This window comes from Hypanus sabinus, chromosome 14 (genome assembly GCF_030144855.1).
Source record: "Hypanus sabinus isolate sHypSab1 chromosome 14, sHypSab1.hap1, whole genome shotgun sequence".
NCBI classification, from domain to species: Eukaryota; Metazoa; Chordata; class Chondrichthyes; order Myliobatiformes; family Dasyatidae; genus Hypanus; species Hypanus sabinus.
Window position 1 is genome coordinate 50,922,183 of NC_082719.1, and position 22,931 is coordinate 50,945,113.

The 22,931-nt window shown below is 39.2% G+C and overlaps 1 protein-coding gene across 1 annotated transcript in view; it reads right to left on the bottom strand.

Moving 5' to 3' along the window:
* Positions 1–20,395, bottom strand: part of txk (TXK tyrosine kinase) — a 49,453-nt gene extending 29,058 nt beyond the window's left edge. The window contains exon 1 of the mRNA XM_059988540.1: positions 20,308–20,395. The gene's annotated coding sequence lies outside the window, so the exon portion shown is untranslated. The remainder of the gene's footprint in view (positions 1–20,307) is intronic.
* Between the last annotated feature and the right edge of the window lie 2,536 nt (positions 20,396–22,931).

Here is a 22,931-nt window from a genome sequence, read left to right on the forward strand (position 1 = left end):
AACTGAGTTTAAGCTACAAGAATTATGATATTTCACCATCATTCTGTATCCAAGTCTTCTCTGTGTTAGGCTTTATTGTAACACAGATACCATTTTATTTCTTTATTTGTTTATCTATTTATTTATTGAGATACACCATGGAGTAGGCTCTTTGACCTGTACCACCCAGCAACCCCCGACTTAATACTGGCCTAATCACTGTACAGTTTACAATGGCCAATTAACCTACCAACCAGTAGGTTTTTGGAAGGAAACCAGAGCACTCAGAGGAAACGCACGCAGTCACAGAGAGAATGTATAAGCTCCTTACGGGCAGCGGCAGGAAATCAACCCGGTTTGCTGGTACTGTAAACCGTCATGCTAACCACTACGCTGCTGTGCCACCTCATGAGTATCAGTCAAATTTTAGTCTTGCTACAGTTTTATATGTTCATATCAGCTTTCTAACTGACATTTCAAATGAAGATTTGGGGTAGAACCTTTAACCTCTACAGAGATGCAAACAGACCACATGCCAATACACATGAACCATCCATCTAACAGGAAATGCTGAAAATACTCAACAAATGAGATAACCTGTTTGGGAAGAGAAACAGTTAATATTTGTTGAAATTAACATTGGCCTGAAATGTTAACTCTTTTCCTTCCAAAGGATGCAACCTGATCTGTGTCTAATCTTCACACATAAAATGTAACTGATCAACAAATATTACATTCACACCCTAACAAAGTACACACACTTTTAACCACAGCTAGATTTATTTTATTTCAGGCATTCTCAATTACGGCATAGGTTAAGTATCTTCTATCATCCCCTACTTTCAACATTTCAACGTTTGTCAAAATCATTTCCTTTTCCTGGCTCACAATTCAGCGATGGATGGAACAGTTCAATATTCATTTCAAACTCAGAAGACGAAAATGCTTTCCTACAATTCCTTTCCTGCAGTTATTCTTTTCATTGTTTATCTTATTAATGATGGAGTGAAATTTACTTAAGAAGTTCTAAAGAAAACTTACAAAATATTTTATTTTTTTTTAGAAATCTCCATTTTTCTGTTCACTTCTTTTGTTCAGCAATCCTCAGACTGGGACTATCAATTCAGAAACAGCCTTTGTTATATCATTTCTTATCCTATATATTATTACCCTATATTATAAATACCTGCAGTATATATAAATAACTGCAACTTCATCAAAATTCTATTTTGCAGTTTCCCCAAAGTGCATTCAAAAGCTGCCGTGTAGCTTATCCTGAATCCTTGAGATACATGCATTACAGTATATATATATATATATATACACACACACACACACAGTATAACAGTTCTGGTCACTGAATTATAGGAAAGATGTCAACAAAATAGAGAGAGTACAGAGAAGATTTACTAGAATGTTACCTGGGTTTCAGCACCTAAGTTACAGGGAAAGGTTGAACAAGTTAGGTCTTTATTCTTTGGAGTGTAGAAGGTTGAGGGGGGACTTTATAGAGCTATTTAAAATTATGAGGGGGATAGATAGAGTTGACGTGGATAGGCTTTTTCCATTGAGAATAGGGGAGATTCAAACAAGAGGACATGAGTTGAGAGTTGAAAGCTTAAGGGTAACATGAGGGGAAACTTATCTACTCAGAGAGTGGTAGCTGTGTGGAACGAGCTTCCAGTAGAAGTGGTAGAGGCAGGTTCGATTTCATCATTAAAAAAAATTGGATAGGTATATGGACAGGAAAGGAATGGATGGTTATGGGCTGAGTGCAGGTCGGTGGGACTAGGTGAGAGTAAGCATTCAGAACGGACTAGAAGAGCCAAGATGGCCTGTTTCCATGCTGTAATTGCTAAATGGTTTTATATATATAAGGAACGAACATGAGCTTTTTAAAAAAATAAACCAAAATATTATCATGAAGTTGACCCAATAAACAATACAACCAAGCTCACTGTACATTTCCAACAGATGGTTACAGTTTCAGAGTGCAGAGACAGTAGTTAAGTAACCCTCAGCGACAGATTCTGATGAACTAATATAACAATCTGACAGCATGTTTAAATAATCAGTCACTCTTGATTATAACATCTTTAATTAACCAGATACTACTGGTGAGATGTCACAGAGTAGTGTGAGTGGTTTTGGGCTCCTTGTTTAAGAAAGGATGTACTGACGTTGGAGAGGGTTCAAAAGGAGGTTCGCAAAAATTATTTCAGATTGAAAACCTTGTCTTATAAGCAATGTTTGAGGGCTTTGGGCCTGTACTCACTGGAATTCAGAAGAATGAGTGACCTCATAGAAAACCACAGAATGTTGAAAGCCCTCTATATGGAGGGTATATTTTCCTATTGTGAGAGAGTCTAAGACCAGAGGGCACAGCCTCAGAATTGAGAGGCTTCATTCTAGAACAGAGGTGAGGAGGAATTTCTTTAGCCAGAGAGTGGTGAATCTGTGGAATCATTGCCACACGTGGTTGTGGAGACAGGTCATTGGGTATATTTAAGGCAGAGGTAGATAGTTTGTTGATCAGTCAGGGCATGAAAGAATATGGCAGTGAAGGCAGGAGATTGGAGCTGAGAGGGAAAATAGATCAGTCATGATGAAATAGCAGAGCAGACTTAATGGGCCAAATGGCCTGAGTCTGTTCCCATGTCTTATGACCTAGTAGTGATGATCGCAATAATAAAGCAAACTGAATAGAGTCATAGAGCTGTGAGTAATAGAAAAAGGATTTCTGGCCCATCATGTCTATCCATTCTAATCCTATTTACCTCAATTAATACCATACCCCTCTATGTCTTGTTCATTCAAATATCTGTCTAGATGCCTCTTAAATATTGTTGATGTTCCTGCCTCCGCCACAAGCTTCTGGCACTTCATTCCAGACATCAACTACAGGCTACAAAAGTCTAACTGACACACACACACACCGAGAATTGACTGAGCTCCCAACATAATATTAAATATAAATGTCTGTCATGTGTACTGTACATACATTCCTTCCTATGAGTTGCAGGACAAGTTTTATCCCCCTCTCTCCACTTGTAATCGTGGTTCTTTTTGCCGGGCTTTGATGCCACTCATTACAATACTGTGCAAGTATGGTTACCATGAGTGAAATTTCTGCATTTTCCAACTTGCTGAGAAAATGTGACTGAAGGACATCTATAAAAACAGAATCAATTTCCTATTACCTGGAGTTGATCTTTTACTCATTGCGTGAAAATCTTTCCCTGAGCAGGTAGCGTTGGAAAAACAGAAAAGAGCCGGAGAGAGATGATGGGAACAAAATTAATATTTTGAGTATTTCTGAAAGCAATGAAGTGAACAGAAGTGGTAGGGGGAGAGACAGAAGTAGAATAAAACTTCTCCTGTTTCACAGTAAAATCAGTTAAAATTTCTTAGTTTAGAAAATGGTAAGTTTTAGAATATCTGCTATTTTAAGCAAAGAGTGAATATTCACCGTAAACAAGGCTTGCAAATAGTTTCAGAATGTCTATGCTGTGAGAACATACACAGGACGTGATAAATTTCACACTGTTAGAAAATACTTTTAAGTGTACGATGCTTTTGATGGAATAGGCAGTGATTTTGGAGAAACTTTGCAAATAAAGGAAGTATCAGCAGCACCGAGAAGACTCCTTATCTCAACTTCCTGTCAATAACTAGGCAGATGGCACTGATCTGTCATTTCACTTGTTGGCCCATTCACCTGCAGCAGATGCCAGATGTTACTAATGTTTGTAGCAGGAGATGTGTTTGTCCCTCCTGCACACCAATGGGAAATGGAGTCAGTGCACACCTCAAAAAAATTATGTCTACGGATAATAGACAATATTACAGGCTGATCATAAGCATTCTAATGAGGATTCGTTATTAGTTATGTCAGTCTTTATTGTTCATTCATAATTGTCATGCAAACTGAGGTGATACTCAACAGTTAGTCACATGAATCATATATCAACTAGATCAAACGTGGATGATACATTTCCTTTTGCATAAACAAATCAGTGGATCAAAGGGTTTATGAAGCAGCCAGCAGCACAGAAATTAATCTCTCCCTTCACACTCCCACGTAACTGAACTCTCCAGCTCTCCTGGTGTGACTCAGTGAGCCACCACTGTAAGATGAAGGGCACTTTCCAAAATAAACATTTACTTGCACTTTAATGAAGATAAAATTGTTCATGTTATTTGATTTACAAATATAAAGCAAAAATAAAAATGCTAATCTATAAAACTTTGTTGAATCCCGAACTGGCCTTCATATTAACACCACAAACTCTTCAGTTTCTAACTTTAAAATGTTTCCTTGCTTTAACTTTGCATATAAAAATAATATAGAAATAATAAAAGATGAAAATAAAAATAAAACTTTTAATCATAAGATTACTTGAAAATGTGATATTTATTACTGAATGAGATGCCAGCTTTTAACACTTACGAGAAGAGTGGAATGAATGTCCTAAGCTTTGTTAATAACATTGCCATTTCGATCATGTACAGTAATTCACAAAACTAAAAACAACATTATTCCATTATGTGAAGGAATATCATTAAGGACATGAAAGGAACTCTGATTATCTCACCTACAGGCTGAACTTTAAATTTATATTGAATTAGCATCACATTTTGAAGTTACCTTTAGAAAGAGTCATAAGATTTTTTTTAACCTATTTTAGATTTAAGCTAACTGCCTGGATGGTTCTCAATCTCTCAGGTTTTATTAAATTTGATTTTATATATATATATATATATATATAGATATATAAAATACACACACAGTATATCATATAATACACAGCTATATGAATTCTACCACACAGTAAATTTTAAAATGTCCTTTTCAGGCCTAAAGATTGAATCTTATGGATAATGTGTTTCCTGATTGGGGGTGGGGGTTGTGGTCACTCTGCTTTGCAATAGACTCGTGGCTATGAAATAATCTCAGGCTTTGGGACCTCCTCTGTGGAGGTTGTACAACAGGAGTTGACTCTGGGACTGCAGGAAGTGGCTCTGACAACTCTGGACACATTTCTTCTCCAGCGATTGACTCTGCCCTCCTCAACTGATCAATGTGTCATCTCCAGATGACATCAGACGCAGTCTCCACTGTGTAGGAGAGTGGTCCAGTTCTGTCCTTAAACTTTTCGAGTATCTACTTTTGATTATCTCTGTAGTCCCTCACCAGGAGTGAGTGAAACATGAACCATCTTGTTTGAGGAGTGCTCGATTTCTCTCAGCTGTTTGTCCTGCGTACACCTTCAGAGACTGGGTTTGAGCAGATCCAAGTGTGAGCACAAGGGCTGACCCTGGAACAATATAGCTGGCGAGTTGTTGGCTGTGCACTGTGCTGCATTATAATATACAAGGAGGAAATCGGCAAGCTTCTGATTCAATATCAGTAATTTGCTGACATTGCTCGCAGTGCGTTCTTTAGACTCTGAACAAACCTTCCCACCAAGCCATTTGTAGCTGAGTGCTTCCGTGCAAATCTAATGTCATGTTCCATACATGACTGAAACTGTTCCACAGCAAACTGCAGTCCATTGTCACTGAACAAGGAACACCAGTCCTTGAGAAAAGGCTTCTCAACACATGAACAGTCTGTGAGGCTGTAGTAGAGGCTATCGGGAACTCTTCTGGCCGGTTTGTAGCGGCATCCACTACCACCGGAAAATTTGTGCCCATGAATGGTTCAGTTAAATTCACATGAATCCTCTGCCAGGGTAATGCAGGCCATTCTCAGAGATGGAGAGGTGTTGCTCTTGGAAGCTTCTGGATGTATTGGCATCCTGAACAGAGCCTGGCAAGCTGTTTTGCTCTGCTGGTCTATCCCAGGCCTTGGACAATGTTTCGAGCCAACATTTTAATTTTGACCATACCTAGATAACCAGCCTGTAGTATTATGTCTTGTAACTCCAAAACAAAAAAACTAAATGAAAGAAAAGCACAGAGCAGGGAGAAACTCGTGAACATTCCTAGTTTTACTATTAGCAAGGCACACACGTATGATGTCGTGGTGTGGTGATGCATGTCATGCACATACGTTTATATATACATTATCTAAACAACAAAGAATGCTGAATCAAACCATATATTTACAATAATACTCAAACATTACTGAAATATTAAAATGTAGCTCCTCCAACACTTTGGATGGTGTAATGCTCATAAGGCAACCTCTGTCAAGAGCAAGTTTATCCTGGCACTGGTAAAAATGGGGGAACCAGGATTTCTGCAGCACGTTCCAGCCATTTTGTGTGGCCATGTTGACCTGAATCGTGTGTAGGGTCATTACTGGTTTCTCCTTGAATTACATCTACTGCAATGGTGAGACATTCAATTTGCATCAGGGAGAGTGTGCCAAGAGCTGTGTCCTCTTTTGTAAATGTTTTAGTTATTTCTTTTCTCAAGGGCAAACAGGACAATTCATCAGCATTTCCATGATTTGTTGTCCCCTTGAATTCGACCATGTCCTCCAAGGAACAGAGCCCATCCCTGCATTTGTGCTACTGCTGTTAGTGGGACACCCTTCTGTAGATTGAAAATGAACACCAAGGGTTGATGATCAGTAATGAAGGTAAACCCTCTCGCACACAAGTTTACATTTTACACCCCAAACCAGACTCAAGGCCTGTGTGTCAATCTCTGTGTAGTTTTTCTGGGCAGCGGTAAGGGAGCACGATATTCCCTTCCATCACTCATAGCATGTGATGTGATTGCACCTATACAGTAAGGCAAAGTGCCGCAGACACAGGCAAGCTTCACTGGATGATCTAGATCACAATGTACGAATGCAGTGCCTGACATCATGAATTCCTTTACCTTTTTGAAAGCACTTATTTGTCCATTGCCATTTCTTCCTGATCTGTGGTATTGAGTTCAAGGGGTGGATCACAGCGGCAGATTTGGCAGGAAACTGTTATTGTAACCGATAAATCCTAAAAAAGTACAGCAAATGTTCTTTGGCCCTATGGCATCCAGCCCTGCTGGAATTTTCTCAGCACAGTGCACAATTCTTGTATATCAATGACGTGACCACAGTAAGTGATACTTGGTTTAAGAATTCACATTTGACATGTCATGCTCTTGGACTACAGTCTTTTAATCTTTTTAACACAGTCTTGAGATTTTAAAAATGATGTCTCCTGTGTGCCTGGGCAGTCCTGTAGCACCTGGTCCATCGCTTTCTGCCAGAGTGCAGGTGCAGTTGTTGCTCCTAAAATAAGCCTGTTATAGTGATAAAGCCTTTTGTAAGTGCTTACGGGGTGAGAAAAACATTGGACTCGTCTTCTGTCTGTTTCCATCTGTAAGTACGTCTCAGCTAAGTCCCCTTGACTGAAGTGTCTCCTTCAGAAAAGTTTACAAAAATATCCTCTATTCTGGACTGAGGATATTGATCAGCTTTCAGTACTGAGTTGATGGTAACCTTAAAGTCACCACAGGTGCTGGCAAACTCATCCTTCTTGGTTACTGGGATGATTGGCGTTGTCTATGAGCTCCACTCAGCTTTGGAAAGAATTCCTTTAGCTTCCATGCAATCTCACTCACTGGTTCCTTTATCCCAATGGTATAAGAAACTGGATGGACTTTGTAAAGCTTGGGTGTGGAGTTTTCATTTACATACCATTATTATACTCTTTATATATTTGATTTTTCCAACATCATCCTTGAACACTGCTGTGGCATCATTCAGTACCATTCTTAATTTGTGTTTAGTTGATTCTATTGCAGGGATTTTGGCGTTCAGTATGTTTGAAATGCCGTTCAACTTTTTTTTTTGTGGAACGACTGAAACAGCCAAGCCAGTGTCCAATTCCATTTGAATGAATTTGCTAATCACTTCTGGTGTAAGCCATATTGCTTGTCTTGTGTTAGTTTTCACAATGTAAATCTCAAGGCTTCTCAGTCCTGTGTCACTCTTGTCATTATCAGATTTTTCATCAACAGCATGCAGGTTAATGCTCCTTTTGAAACTGCAACTTGACTTTTTATCCTTTTCTCTTCCCTGTGCAGTCCATTTATTTTTGTCTGCCCGACATGCTCTTAGTATGTGTCCTACCTTATTACAAGTCTCACATCTAAACCTGCTTTGGTTTGTAAATGTGAGCCCCTGCCACACCAGTAACACAATTTGTTTGGCCAGGCAGATTTCTCTTTAGACATTGCAATTTTATTCATGCTCACTTTCATCTCTGGCTGCTGTTTCCATTGATACAGTGATTTCAACTGCTCTTTTAAATATAAGTTGTGCTTCAGTTAGGAGCCATTCTTGAATCCTTTCTTGTAAGATTCAACAAACTGAACGATATCTCAGTGCATCATTACTGAACTGACAGTTCTCAGACAGCTTCTTGAATTCCCTGATTTTGGTACCGCTTATGAAGCCTAAAGTATTCTGCAACAACAATGGTTTTGGTTCTAAATGTTCCTACATTGCTTTCACTGTATGAGCAAAGCTCATTTCAGCTGGTTTGGTTGGAGCATTTAAACATTGAATCAAATCGTGTGCTCTTCCACCTATTACACCCAACAAAACTGGCACTCATTTCTCATTGGCTATTCCATTTGCTTTAAAATGCTGCTTAACTCACTCAGTGTACATCAGCCAGTTATCTTTTGTGCAACTGAACATGTTTGTCTTTTTGATGTAGCCAGACATGTCTGCTAGGCAATGCTAAGAAATAAATGTTTTTATTTATGATTATTACCACCTGGTACTCTCTGTTTATGAACCTGTGAATTTCATCCATTTTCTGCCTTTTTTAAAAACTGGATCATCTCTGTCTCCTCCCAAAGAAGCATGTGCTGCACTATATTTTTTCTTACAGTGCTTTTTTAAAAACTCGAACAACAGGTAGGTAGTTATCTCAGGTTCATTTAATACTTCCATGTTGACACTGCTATCTAACTCCAAAACTAATTGAAAGGAAAACATGGGAATAGGGATAAACACGTTTTAACTTTTTTTGAGGCATGCACTCATGATGTGGTGGCATAATGACGTATGCTATTCACATACCTTGTACGTATAACCTGTAATGATTTATGTAAACAATGAACAATGCTTAATTTTACAATTTAATCAAATGCTATTGAAATATTAAATACACAGCACTAGAGTGTGAGTAAGTCATCCTTGATCCCAAGGGAACTGCTTATATGGAAATGTTACAAGATGACTTTTTTTTACCAGAATTTGCTGATGAATGCCCACCTCTCTTTTAGAATGCACACATTTCTACTACATCATACTCCAACAAAAGTTCCTGAGAATGATCGAGTTACTGAGTTAGTCACAATCATACAGCACAAAAATTCTGTCCCATTGGCAGAAGATACAAAAGCCTGAAGGACAGCTTCTGCTCTGCTCTTATTTCACTACTAAGTAGTTCCCTGGTGCAATAAGACGGACTCTTGACATCTGAATTTACCTCATTATGATCCTGCACCTTATTATCTGCCTGGAGTTTTCTTTCTCGAGAGATGTTGCATTTTATTCTGCATTCTGTTATTGTCTTACCTTGCACTAAATTGATCTGTATAAACAGAATGCAAGACAAGCTTTTCACTCTACCTCAGTAAATGTGGTATGAATAAATCAATTCCACTTCCAATTCTAAATAGGCGTTTGGCCTACCGAGTCCATGCTAAACATCAGTACACACCATCCTACGCTAATCCCAATTTTCATTCCATCAGCTCTCCCCACATTTTACCACTTACTAACACACACATGAGGCTATTTACTGTGGCCAATTATTCCAGTAGACTGGACAATTTTGCGATGTGGTCAGACCTAGAATGCCTGGAGAAATCTACATTGTCATGGGGAGAAGGTGCAGGCTTCACATGGTCAGTACCCAAGGTCAGAGTTCAACCCAGGTCTCTGGAACTGTGAAGCAACATCACAGCTGGTTTTGCCACTGTGTCATTACAAATTTCAGGTTTTTTTGCTCTTATTCTCCAGTCTAATCTGAAAAATCATATTGTCCCTAAGAGGTATATGACTCTGGACTTCAGTTTTTTAAAACTATGTTTTACATATTATCAAACATCAACACACCACTTTAGCCTTCTTATCCATTCTTGAATTTGTTATATTGTAGCTAGTAAACTTAGTTTTAATAGCTTTATGAATGGTTATGCTAGTTTTTAACAAGGTATTCTGTAAAATGAATGTTATGTTTTAAGAGACAAAACTGTAAAGATGTTATTCAAATTAAAATACAATACGTCAGCAATACCAGTCAGAATATGGATTGCTAAATTTAGCAAAACTAGTCGGAGCTGTAGTTTTGTGCTCTTAATGTTCCACTGATTCATAAAGTGAGCAGAAAGAATCAGAGAAACTTTCAAAGGATTGGCAGTTACATAATTTTGATAGATCCTTTGATGGAAAACTCTGTTAATGTAGTTAAAGTTAACTTCTATAATGAAAACATTACTTATGATTATTTCTCCTTGATCAAATGTAATATTGTCTCAAAGAGACTTCAAGAATTCCTTCCAATATATGTTTCTTTGGAAAAGGTCCCAGTAAGCTTATTATGAAACTAATCTACAATTAACTGTCAGTTTGACCAGTTTTATTTATTCACTTATTAAAATCAGAATATAGCAAGCAAGGCTCAGTGTCAGATTTATTCTCACTGACATATGTCCATGAAATTTGTTGTTCTGGGCCAGCAGAGCAGTGTAAGACATAAAAAATTACTATAAATTATAATAAAACATAAAATAAGTAAATGATACAGAAGAGTAATAGTAAGGTAACGCTCATGGATTCATGGACAGTTCAGAAGTCTGGTGGCAGAGGCGATAAAACATTGAGTATGCATCTTCAGTTTCCTGTACCTCCTCAAAGATGGTAATAATGAAAAGAGGGCTCTTCCCAGGCGGTGAGGGTCCTTAATGTTGGATGCAGCCTTCCTGACTCACTGCCTTTTCAAGGTGTCCTTTATGGCAGAGAGGGTTGTGACTGCCAAGGAGCTGCCCGAGTCTACAACCTCAATGTGCAGCCTCCTTTGATCCTATGCAGTGGAGTCTCCATACCAAGAGACGATGCAACCAGTTAGAATGCTCTCCACTGTAAATCTGCAGAAATCTGTAAGAGTCTTTGGTGCCACACCAAATTCCTTCAAACTCCTAATGAAGTACAGGCAGTGGTGCACCTTTTTCCAGATTCTATCAATACGTTGGGCCAAGGAACCTCAGTCTGCTCCCCTTATCCACTGTTGAGCCCTTTAGAAGGTCTGGTGTGTGTTCTCTAGACTCAATTTCTTGGTCTTACTAATAGAATACAGAACTTAGAATGAAGAAGACCACAGCAAATACATGCCCTTTGGCCCACAAAGTTGTGCTGACTTTCTAACCTACTCTGAGATCTAGCGAACCCTTCTGTCCTACATAGACCGTTTTTTTATAATCCATGCGATTATCTGAGAGTTTTTTATATTCCCTTAATGCATCTATCTCTATCACCTCCCCTGGTAGAGCGTTCCGCGCACTCACCGCTCTGAATAAAAAATTTACCTCGGGCATCTGATACACCTCCATCAAGTAACCTTACATCTTCCTTCGCTCCAGATCGAAAAGCCCCAGCTCAATCAATCTATCCTGAAAAATCATGCTTCCCTTGACTAATGAAGGCCAACACACCATTTACCTTCTTAACCACCCTATCAGCTTTTGTGGCTTGTATGGATGGGGACCCCAGGATTCCTCTGTTCCTCTGCACCCCTATGAAGCCTGGCTTTAACCCTGTGTACTGCCTGCAAGTTTGACCTTCCAAAGTGAATCAGTTTGCACTTCTCCATGTTGAATTCCAGCTGCCACTCCTCTGCCTAGTTCTGTTTCCTGCAAGTGTTTTGTTGTAACCTATGATAGCCTTCTACACTATCCACAACTCCACCAACCTTCATGTCATCAGCAAACTTACTAACCCATCCTTCCACTTCCTCACCCAAAGCATTTATAAAAATCTCAAAGGGCAGGGGGTCCCAGAACAAATCCCCACAGAACAACAGAGATGTACTCTGACATCCAGTCAGAGTACTCTCCATTACTACCACACTCTGCCTTCTATGGGCAAGCCAATTTTGATTCTCTGGATCCCTGCCTCCTGACTTTCTGAATGAGCCTACCATGGGAAACCTTACCAATGCATATCCACTGCTCTGCCTTTATCAATGTACTTTGTCACATCCTCAAACAATTCAGTCAGATTCATGAGGCATGACCCGCCCCTCACAAAACCATGCTGACTATCCCTAATTAGACCATGCTTCTCCAAATGTTTGTAAATCCTGTCTCTAAGAATCTTCTCCAATAATTGGTATTGAACGCAAGGCTGCTGTTGTAAAGTCATTCTACCAGTGAATCTATCTCAATCCAATAAACCGATTGCCATCTGAGATTCTGCCAACAACAGCGATATCTTCAGCAAATTTATAGATGCCGTTTGAGCTGTCCCTAGTCGCGTAGTCATGAGTGTAGAGAGAATAGAGTAATTGGATAAGCATACATCCTTGTAATCGGTCTGTGTTAACTGTCAGCGAGGAGGGCAGTTATTAACCATTCGCACTGACTATGGTCCCCCAATGAGGAAGTCAAGGATCCAGTTGCAGAGACCAAGCTTGTAGGTTAGTACTGAGGGGATGATGATGTTCAATGTTGAACTGTAATCAATAAACACTAGCATCCGTGGTCAGAACTCAATTGCTCATGAAAGGCTCTTGGGAAGACACTGTAACCCTATTGAAGAAAGAATTTCTACAGTGCCACAGGGCCGAGAGGCTGAGGATTTCAATTCAGAGACAAGTGGCCTTCTTGATGCAGGAGTTGCTGTAGAGTTATATAAACAGTAACTCTAGCACCAGGGAAGTTTGCGACAGCAAATACGTGCTCCCCTGAGAGAGAATTTAGTCAGCAATCTGAATTATAATGAAGAGAGTGGCTTTTATGTAATCCCAGACACAAAGTGTTGTGGTTGATTCTTTAGCCTTTCTGAAGTTCTGGGGTGGGGGGAAGGTGGTGGCTGAAGAGGGAATAGACAAGCGAATAGCAATAGATAATAGCAAGCAGATATAAGGTGGAAAAATGTGAGGGGAACCATTTTGGTGGACAAAATAGAAATAACTGGTCCAAGATTGAAATATGCTGGTGTTTAGTACAAACCAAGTGTGCTTATAAATGGGAATCACTGAAAATTTGTTGCTGGCACATGAAGACAAGCAGTGTGCTGGTCTTCGTTGCAATGGGTATTTGAGCAGAAGAGGTTTTTAAAGTACCATATGTACAGCACGTCAGCACACAGGAAGCCCAATGTTATGGGCAGTGAAGCAGTTCAACTTGATGTTATGGAAATATGAAACACCTCATACATTTTGGGTTTAAGGATGAAGTCAACATGTTAGAGCACCTTGCAGTAGGGTGTGAAATAGTGTAAAAAATCCTCTATTGCATCAATTGTGGTTCAACAAACTATTCACAGAGTAATCAAGCCAGTAATTTCCAAAGATTAGAAGAATAAGAGGCAATTTTACTTTTAAAAGTACAAAACTTTCATGGATTATGGCAGGTAAAGTTATAAAGATTAGGTTTATTTTATTGAAGTACAATGCAGAATAGGCCCTTTTGGCCCTTCTAGCTATGCTGCCCAGCAGTCCCACAATTTAATCTTAACCTAATCATGGGGTAGGTTAATTAAAATGACCAATTAACCTACCAACCAGCACACCTTTGGACTGTGGGAGGAAACCCACATGGTCACAGGGAGAACATACAAACCGAGTCACCTGTACAGTAAAGTGTTGTGCTAACCATTATGCTACCGTAGCCCATGTACATTGAAGACTACAGTCAAGTGTGCCGTTGGAGTCAATGATCGACAGACTCCAGGGACGTGCTTGGGACATCCCACAAGTTCACCACGCTTCCAGCGTCAAGACAGCATGCCCACAACTAACCATCCCTAACCCGTGCATCATTAGGATGTGAGTAGAAATTGAAGGACCCAGAGGAAACCAATGTAGTCACAGGGAGAACGTACTGTAAAGCATGACACTAACCACTACTCCACCAGCAGCCTTTCCAACAGAAGTTTTCCCTTGGCTTGACTGTCCAGAACCATCATTCGCAATCTCAGAATGAAGGCCTGGCCATTGAAGATGGAGATGAGAAGAAGTTACGTCATTCGGATGTAACTTCACCACAAGGACGGTGGTTGCTCGGTTACTGAGTATCGTAAATAGATATCAGTAGATTTTCAGATATATGCATGGGGTTAAAGCAGGAATGTGGCACTGATGTACAGGCAAATGATCAGTATGATCTTGTTGAAAGAAATAGATACTATCAATTAGCTTTTGCTTGTTACATTCTTATATCAACAGACAGTGTGCCAGACTCCTTCATCATGATCTCTGATGACAGAGTCATAAGACGTACAGTGGCCCTGGAGAACATCAACATTATTGCAAGGTACTTGGTATCAGATCAGACCTGGACAAGGAGACCTGCTACATTAGCTATTTCATTACTGACTCTCTGCTCGCTCGATGACCTGCAATTATGCTTTCTTCTTGATTAAATTCCCCTTTTCATATTGCTGAAGTAGTTTAATCAGGGCCATTAGCATCAGAAACATTCAGAAGCTGATTTTTTAATTAATCCGGTAAACTTGAGAAGAGTCATTCTCAAATGGCGTACAACAATCCAAGTCAGACTGGAAATGAGATCTTTTGGACCCAATACTGTGTTGCCATTATAAGCAGAAACATAAGCAATGACAGCAATAGTTGGGAATTCTCAATGTTTTCTAAAGCTTGAGTAGAATATTATCTTAAAAATTCTTCATCCTTCAGAAGGACTTCCAGTGCTTTATTAAATTAGCCTTTACCCTTTTCAAATAGTCTATTCTCGATCTTTCATTCTATTCATTTCCTGCTCTCAGCTGCTATAAACGTGACTATTAATGTTACTAATATGCCATTAGTAGCTTGAGTTTTAAGTAAAGAAACACGCAATTGCCCCTCTGTGAGGTGCAGAGAACGTGGCCGTGCAGAGAGGAAAGGCAATGCACAGGTGCAGGATAAAGAACACTGAAGTTTCTGCCTCTCCCAGGGCCCCACCACCAAATTTCAAGTGTGTTCATTATCTGCATAGCAGCAGGTGCACAGAGAAATTCATCTTATCACGCTGTCTGAATGTTATTTCCTGTGGAAGTGGTTTATCATCATTTGACAACTCCTCCCACTGGCCAACATTGAGATCAGAAACTCCCTGCTTAAGAGTATGGCTCTAGGCCTTAACCTATAATTTACCAGACGATTGTGCAAATGTATGTTTCACTCTGTTCTCCTTGTATGGCTTTTCTATGATTCTTTTTTATATTTTGGAATCAAAATTTTTCCTATTTCAGTTTAATTTAAATATGGGAGCCTGTTTGTAGGTTAACTATCGAAAAGAAAGTAATTTCAGAATATGTATAATTTCTTCTTCTATAGACACAGAGAAATCTATTTTATTCTGAAAATATTCCATCTTTTATTTGCAGCTTCGGTTTAAACTTTCAGCTGTTTCTTTCTCTGTCAGTTTTCCTCTACTTCCTTCTTTCCAGTTCCAAAAAAGCAAGTTCAAAGAAAGCATTCTGCCCTTGGGTATATTACTAACGTAACCATTACATGTGTGTGAGCCATGTCAGTCTGGATAATGTAAGCTTTGATTCTCTAGAGATATTGTATTGAGTCTAATTCAGTCTGTACCTGATAGTCACACCGGCACATTGTTGGCAGTATGAGCTGAAGTACAGTTGACTTTCAGCAACCTCTTGTACTTATCTAAACCTTTTGCATTTCAATGAATTTTCCAGGAGCAATTTGGTGCTGAGCTGAACTATAGATCTTAGGAGGGATGAATAAATGTTAGCTAAAGGGATAGATTTTAAAAAGGAACTTACAGAAGAGAAAGGATCATATACAGATGGAGGAATTAGTAACAGAAGTCTTCTTTTTCCAGAGTGTGGAACATTAAGAGCAGTCAGCAAGAAAACCACACAAGGACTTTAACAGCAGCTGAACTAACACAAGGCAGAGACATGTGAAGCTGTTCAGGGTTTCATGTGCAACACCTTATCCATATCCTTCAACCCACAGAATGCATCGGGGACAGGAAACCCAGTAACATTGCAGCCAATTAGGAATGCATGGAAAATTTCTCCACAGTTGTACCAGACAATCAAAATTAGTCCAATCTACTTCATGTTGTTTTGGGTTGTTTTGGGAAAAGTGCAAAAGAAAGAAAAGTAAAATTGTAAAGTACTAATGGCAGATTTATAAACTTTATATTAAACAGTAGTTCAGAAACAGCAGAGATCAAACCAGAGGGAAACGTAAGGCAAACAGAGAGGTTTGGATGACTTCTGGATAAATGCACAAACTGTGGTAAAGAAAGTTGATGAGTTGCAGATACAACTAAATTGATAGTCAATAGAAATATCTGATTCTAACAAGGAGAGGAATGGACACAAAATATAATGGTTACAACATATTCAGGAAATATAGCATAGGGAAAAAAAGGTGAAATGGCATTATTGTTTGATAATGTTCCAGCACCAGAAAGAAATGGTGTTCTTAGGATTATAAAGACAGAATCTACATGGAGAGAGTTAAGAATCATTGGAGCTTTTTTAATATATTAATTTGCCTTTGAGAAAGTCAAAAAACAAAGCGACAGCTGAAAATCCTTAACAAAAACTGAAAATATCCAGAATGTGAGAAGACAGAAAGAGTTGATGTATCAGAGACCCTGCATTGGAACTAAAACTGAGACAAAAGAAGCTTGTAAAACTGCAGGTAAAGTGTAAGAGGAGATGTCTGTCATAAGCATCCATGGAAATGAGCTGTAAACAAGATTGTATGGTCTGTAAAATGACAATAAAGTGCTTCAGCCCTGAGTTCTTCTCCCTTCGCGTAGGATTCCTCTGTACTTCCAATGAATGGATCTTTGACCACCCATTCCATTATCCACACTTCTGCTCTTAGCCCGTATCTTTTCTCCCTCAGACCAGGATAGTATTCCCTTGTCCTCATCTGTGGCCACTAGCCACAACATTCAACAAACCATCCTCCGCAATTTCTAAAATTTATGAACCAAGCCATCACTGTGATGTCTTAATCTTTCTTTTTCAGCATCCCCCTGGGAGATTATGATCCCCTCACCCATCTTGAAATCTACTCAATCCCCATCCCACTTCAGCTTGCTGTGAAACAGCAGGGAATCCATAAGCTATCATTTTCCTTCCTCCTGTGCACTCCATACTAAAATACAATCTCCAGCTTTAACCCTACCTTTTTCTGCTTCTGTTGAGAGATCATATATTTGAACAGTAATTTCCTACCCGCTTTCACTGATGCTATCTGTCATCCTACATATTTCCAATATATTCTGTTTTCTGGCTGTTGGTAGATTAGGGATAATTTCAATGTTTCTGTATTTCACAAATATGAAGACAATTTCAGGAGAACAAAAATATGCCAGTGAAATGGTAGGTACATAGTGGGTGATATTTGATGGAAAGTTACTTATTGTTTTAGGAAGTGTGAAGAGGTGATGTGTAAAGTAAGTCATATAATGTTTGAGCAACACACACAAAATGCTGAAGGAACTCAACAGGCCAGGCAGCATCTATAGAAAAAAGTACAGTTGACGTTTTGAGCCAAAGCTCTTCGGCAGGACAAAGGGTTTTTGTCCCAAAACGTCAACTGTACTCTTTTCCATAGCTGCTGCCTGGCCTGCTGAGATCCTCCAGCATTTTGTGTGTGTTGCTCGGATTTCCCGCATTTGCAGATTTTGTCTTGTTTGTTTTTCATACAATGTTTGAGATGACACAGGTTCAATGAGAGAGGGATAGGATGTGCATGCATCCTATTTTGTACAGCAGTTAACTAGTATTAACTTAGATTTATACATGGTGCTATAAAGTACAAAAGCAAGGAAATTAGATTAATCATAAAGCAATAGTGGGCCTGTTACAGTATATGGGACTCAATTAGATGAAGCATTAGTGAAGGTTTTAAATCTTTGTGTATTTATTTATGGAATCTGGGCTTCTTTGAACTAATGTTTATTATCCATCCATATAATCGCTTTGTACAGGTAAAAGAATGCCAGCTTCCTTAACAACTGCAATCTACATGGTAATCAAGTCTGACACAACTTCTCATTAATGTTAGTAAAAGAACATGTAAGATGTATAATTTTGAATGAATTTCAGAGAAAAGATGTACCACAGTTGAAATAAGACTGTAAGTTCATAAGACATAGGAGCAGAATTAGGCCACTCGGCCCATTGAGTCTGCTCTGTCCTTCCTTCATGGCTGATTTATTATCCCTCTTAACCCCTATGCTTCTGCCTTCTCCCTGTAACCTTTGGTGCCTGATGAGCCAAGAACCACTTTGAATACACTCAATGACTTGGCCTCCACGGCCATCCATGGCAATAAATACCACAGATTCACCACCCTCTGGGTCAAGGCATTCCTTCTTATTTCTGTTCTAAAGGGATATCTCTCTATTCTGAGGCTGTGTGTTCTGCTCCTAGATTCACCCACTATATGAAACAACTTCGCCACATCTACTCTGCTTGGGCCTTTCAATATTTAATAGATTTCAATGAGCTCCCCCTCCCACCACCATTCCTCTAAGCTCCTGTGAGTCGAAGCCCAGAGCTATCAAATACTCCTCATACATTAACCCTTTCGTTCCCAGAATCATTCTCGTGAACCTGCTTTGGACTCTGTCCTATGCCAGCTCATCTTCTCTTCGATAAATGACCCAAAACTGCTCAGAATACTCCAAATGCAGTCTAGCCAATGCTTTATAATGCCTAGCATCACATCCTTGCTTTTATATTCTAGTACCCTCCAACTGAATACTACCTTGCAGTGCCCTCTTTACCAGTGACTTAACCTGCAAGTTAAACTTTATGGAATCCTGCACAAGGACTCTCAGTCCCTTTGTGCCCCTGGTTTATGAACGTTTTACCTGTTTAGGACAAAGTTTATGCCTTTATTCCTCCTACCAATGTGCATGACCAGACACTTCCCTACACTATATTCCATCCGCTACTTCTTTACCGCTTCTCCCAATCTGTCCATATCCTGCTGCAGACTCCATTTCCTCAGCACTACCTGCTCTTCCACCTATCTTTGTATAGTCTGAAAATTTGGCCACAAGGCCATCACTTTCATCATCCAAATTGTTGACGTATAAAGTGAAAAGAAGCGGTCCCAATATTGGACCACTAGTCACCCGCAGCCAACCAACCAACCTTTATTCCCACTCTTTGCATCTTGTCAGTCAACTAATCTTCTATCCATGCTAGAATATTTCTTGTAATACCATAGGCTCTTACCTTATTAAACAACTTCATGTGTGGCACCTTATGAAGGGCCTTCTGAAAATCCAAGTATACAACATCCACTCCTCTCTCCTTTCTCTATCCTGTCTGTTATTTCCAACAGATTTGACAGGCAATATTTCCCTTTAATGAAACCATGCTGTCTTTGGCCTACTTTATTATGAGCCTCCAAGTAACTCGAAACCTCATCCTTAATAATGTACTCCAACATCTTCCCAGCCACTGAAGTCAAGATTGCTGGTCTATAATTTCCTTTCTTCTGCCTCCCACCCTTCTTAAAGAGTGGAGTGACATTTGCAATTTTCCAGTCCTTTGTAACCATTTTGCTAACTTTAAATTTGGTATTTACATTCATTTGCTAACATAAATAAATTTTATTATTCCAGCTTTGCTTTAATAAAAAAATATAAGTGTGAATCCAAAGCATTAGGGATAAGGTATGCAAAATAATGATTGGACTTTTGTAGCCAAAATTCTCTGTTTATCTTCTCAAAATAATTAAAGTAAAAGGCAAACTATTTTCCCTTGATGAAATGTCACTTTTTTTTTCACTGGTTTGGAATTTAAACTGTGGAACTAACCACAGTACATACATTCAATTGTAATATAAATTCCTTTTTGTAATAATGCACATATTTTAATTTTTTTTGCTGAAATGTTATCTATAACAGCTTTTTCAAAATATGCTCTGACAATAACCATTATCGAACAAATAACATAGCGTGTATTATAGCTATGTTTAAAAGCATTTTGCTGAATAAAATATATCATTTATAGAAATAGTAGAACTACCTCCAAAAGTTGACCGATTCAAAACTGTTTAGTTATTCCCTTCCCAGACTTTTCTACTTTATTCTGTGCATTCATAAAATGTCTGCAATATATAGGTTACTCACATGTGGAAAGAATCATTTTGCTCCCTTTACTGCAATTTAAACATCCCCTTGAACGGTGACTGTTTAAGCTTTTGAATTCTTGTCATCCTCAAAGTACTGCTTGAATCACGCATGGCCTTTGAGTTTCTAGCTGATAAAGCTTTCAATGTGGTACACCCAGGATGTGACATAAAAATTGATTTAACAGGTTTCATATAATGCATTATGATTCATATTACATAAGATAGAAGCAAGTTAAATTAAACTACATTAAGCTACAATTAAATAAGAACAGTTTCAGCACACTTTGATGTACTTTAATTCAAGTGAAAAATATATTCAGTGTTGTGAAAACTGTTATAAGTACTCCCTTTTTGAAGCATCTTGCAAACCCCTGACTTCAACCAGCGAAGAGCAGGAAGTGCTTGGGAACATCTCCACCTGCAGGTTCTCCACCAAGTCACGCACCATTCTACTTGGAAATAAACCACTCTCTCTTCAGTGCTGCTGATCAGAATACTGGAACTCTGAGCACTGCAACATTGGCAGAGCACTTCCGCCAAGGGGCTGCCACAGTTCACCACTATTCTCTTAAGGGAGACAGGGATGGAAATAAATATTTGCTTCACAAACAACATCAAGGAATACAGATAGCATTTTTTAATGATTATGAATTGAGCATTTGGATTTAAAATGCAACATTTTAAGAACTGGGGGTGAACTGGCAAGTAGTTATGTTGATGCTAGGTGAATATTAGGATCAAGCCAGGATATCAACAGACGCATGATGAGTCAACAGAGCCTGTTTCCATACTCTACAACATCGTGATTCCCAAAAACCCTGTGGCAGGTAAAGACCATCAAAAAAAGTTTAAGTCAAATGCCATTAATGGAAGGCTTTCAGTTGCATCATGTTATGCAGTATTGAGTCATACGGTATGGAAACAAGTACCTTTGGCCCAACTGGTCCATTTCAACCAAGATGTCATCTAAATTCATTCTGTTTGTCTGCATTTGACCAATATCCCTCTAAACCATAAGACCATAGGAAATAGGAGCCATTTGGCCCATCGAGTCTGCTCGGCCATTCAATCGTGGCTGATCCTTTTTCCCCCTCCTCAGCCCCTTTCCAAGTGTCTTTTGAACGTTGGTAATGTATCAGCCTCAACCGCTTCTTCTGGCAGCTTGTCCCATTTAGAAACAACTCACTGGGTGAAAAAATCTGGCCCTTAGATCCTATTAAATCTTTCCACACTCACCATAAACTTATGACTTCTAATTCTTAATTGTCCAACCCTGGGAAAGAGACTGTCAGCCCCTCAGTGCATCTCATCATTTTTACACACCTCCCGTCATCCCTCATTCTCCTATGCTCCAATGAACAACGTCCTAGCCTGGTCTTTCCTATAGCAGGATAATTAAAACGGCAACATACCAGTCCTTCTGTCTGTCCGTCATCAATGTCCTGATGATGAAACCCAGCATGCCAAAAGCCTTCAACAATTTTCCTGTACTCCTAGTCCTTCTATAACACTCCTGAAGGCCAGTGATCATCATCATCATCAAGGACCCATTATTCACTGAGAAAGTTCTATCCCGATTCCTCTTCCTAAAAAGCAAAACATGCACTTCGACTCAATTGAAATGAATGCCATTCACCATTCCTCAGTCCACTTACCCAAATGATCAAGGTACCTCTAAAATTCTTGAAAACCATCTTCATTGCCCATGACACTATCAATTTTAGTGTCATTTTGCAGACTTACTAACCAGGCCTTGCATATCTTCCTCTTCGGCTGTCTATCAATTTTTGTTGTTGACTGAGGCCGGGGCAAGGTTGTATGGAAGACCACCAGTTGCCCATGCTGTAAATCTCCCCTCTCCATGCCACTAACGTGGTCCAAGGGAAGGGCATTAGGACCCATACAACTTGGCACTGGTGTTGTCACAGAACAATGTGTGGTTAAGTGCCTTGCTCAAGGACAGAACACATTGCCTCAGCCAAGGCTCGAACTAGCGACCTTCAGATCACTAGACTGACGCCTTAACCACTTGGCCATGTGTCACACTATTATATATATAGGCCTTGCATATATTCTCTTCCAAATTGTTGATATACGGCAGATAACTAATGACAATGGACGTAGCAGTAATCCCTGAGGTATGCCACTAGTCATGGGCTTCTAGTCTGAAAAATAACTTTCCACCATAACCCTCTGCTTCCTACTATCAAGCCGATTATGTCTCTAATTAGTTAGCTCTTCCTATGTGATCTAACTCTGCAAAACAGCCTATCATGTGGAACCTTATTAGAAGCCTTACTGAAAATAATTTAGACTACATCTACTGCCCTCCGCTCATTGACTTTCTTAGTTATATCTTCAACAAACTCAAACTTGTGAGACAAGATCTTTCTTGCAATCCTTATTCAACTTCTCTCTTTCCAAATACCACTGATAGATCATAATGGACAGCAATTTTTTTTAGGAAGTGTTGCTTCCTCAGGAATTATTTGTGGTGATGATAGATTGCTTGAAGTTGAACATATAATTTCAGACTACTTATGTCACATAGGAACTTGGAGAAACAAGAAACTAACTTTTATTGAATATAATTCAATAAAATGGAAAAAAATTAGGAAGGTA